The sequence below is a fragment of the Bos indicus genome, chromosome 14 (genome assembly GCF_029378745.1).
Source record: "Bos indicus isolate NIAB-ARS_2022 breed Sahiwal x Tharparkar chromosome 14, NIAB-ARS_B.indTharparkar_mat_pri_1.0, whole genome shotgun sequence".
Classification (NCBI taxonomy): domain Eukaryota; kingdom Metazoa; phylum Chordata; class Mammalia; order Artiodactyla; family Bovidae; genus Bos; species Bos indicus.
In genome coordinates, this window is record NC_091773.1 from 27,564,115 (window position 1) to 27,565,911 (window position 1,797).

General features: G+C 39.5%; 1 non-coding gene across 1 annotated transcript; it reads right to left on the bottom strand.

Moving 5' to 3' along the window:
* Positions 1-489: 489 nt before the first annotated feature.
* Positions 490-562, bottom strand: TRNAI-UAU (transfer RNA isoleucine (anticodon UAU)). The gene has a single exon. It is a non-coding gene; the product is annotated as a tRNA-Ile (tRNA).
* Between the last annotated feature and the right edge of the window lie 1,235 nt (positions 563-1,797).

The following is a 1,797-nucleotide window of genomic DNA, read 5'->3' on the forward strand; positions in this document are numbered from 1 at the left end:
AAAATCTAATTTTGAGAAAATAGAAATTTTTTTTACCGTACATGCTCTTCACACACCTGAGCAAGTAAGGAAGTGGTTATAATAAGGCCAGCTGGTCTTCCACTAACAGGACCAGAGCCAAAGTTCATGCCTGAGTTCCTCCACTGCAGACTAGGTTGGGCTGTTTGTTTTTGAGTTCTTTTGGTTTTTAAGAGGGCAATTTATAACCAATTGCTTCTGGATACTGTGGGAAGTGAAATCGTCTCCCAAAGTTGTTCATGCCCTAACCCTCCAAACCTACGAGTATGATACCTTATACAAAGGAAGGCACTTTGCAGATGTGAGTAAGTAAAGGATGTCGAGATAGGATGAATATCCTGCGTCATTTGGAGGGTACCAGAGTAATCACAGAGATTGGAGCAGGAGAAGGACATGTTATGATGGAAGTGAAGGTTGGACTGATGACTTTTTTTTTTTTTTTGCTACACTGTGTGACTTGCAGGGTCTTACTTCCCCAACTAGGGATTGAACCCAGGCCCTCAGCAGTATAAGTGCAGAGTCCTAAACACTGGACCATCAGGGAATTCCTTAGAGTAATACTCTTTGAATATGCAAGAAGGGGCCACAAGCCAGGGGGACTCTAGAAACCAGAGAAGGCAAAAATCCAGATTCTGCCCTAGAGCTGCCATGAATAAATATGGCCCTGCTAACATGTGGACTTTAACACAGCAAAATTCCTTTCTGACCTCTGACCTCCAGGACTGTAAAGTTATAAATTTGTCTTGTGTTGACCCATTGACTTTGTGGTAACTTGCTAAAACCATACTTGGAAACTAATACAGATCTAGTGTTTTTGAAGACAGGAAATATATTTTAAAAATATAATAAAAAAGTAAAGCTCTTTGGGAAGAGATGAGAATGATTTGGATAGACTCCACCCCAAGGCAAATAAGTTTGAAATCCACTAGGTACTTCCAGTGGACACATGGTTACCCTGACCTTGCAAGTTGCTCTACTAGAGATTCTAATAGAACCATATTAGTTAGATAAAATAGTTTTAATAAGCACATATATTTGTGAAGAAATAGTAATGAGTAGGGGCTTCCCTGATTACTCAGACAAGTAAAGAATCTGCCTGCAATGCAGGAGACCTGGGTTTGATCCCTGGGTAGAGAAGATCACCAGGAAAGGGAATGGTTAATTAGTAGGAAGGAAATCTATTAAGAAAAGACTTCTAAATTTTTTTGTAAAATCTACTTAATGCTCAGTAGAGGTCAGTAATGGAGCATGGCAGAAAAGAGAAATAAAAATAATAAATATGGAGAATTTGGGGAGATATTAAAGATTTCATGTATGATTCTCAAAATTAAGTCAGAGATATATCTTGGTTTAATATTGTGTATATCTTTGTTTTGTTCTTTGGAGGGAGGGTTATTTTTATGAAGCCTAATTCAGATTTAATAAAATGTACCCCTTCTAATATTCAGTGGATTTTGACAAATGTATGCACTTATGGAACTGTCACTGCAGTGAAGATACAGAACACTTCTTTTTATCACCCCCAACAGTTCACTTGGGCCCCTCCCCATTATTTCTTACAGTTCAGTTCAGTTTAGTTGCTCAGTTGTGTCTGACTCTTTGTGACCCCATAGACTGCAGCATGCCAGGTTTCCTTGTCCATCACCAACTCCCAGAGCTTATTCAAGCTCATGTACATTGAGTTGGTGATGCCATCCAACCATCTCATCCTCTGTTGTCCCCTTCTCCTCCTGCCCTCAATCTTTCCCAGCATCAGGATCTTTTCCAATGAGTTAGTTC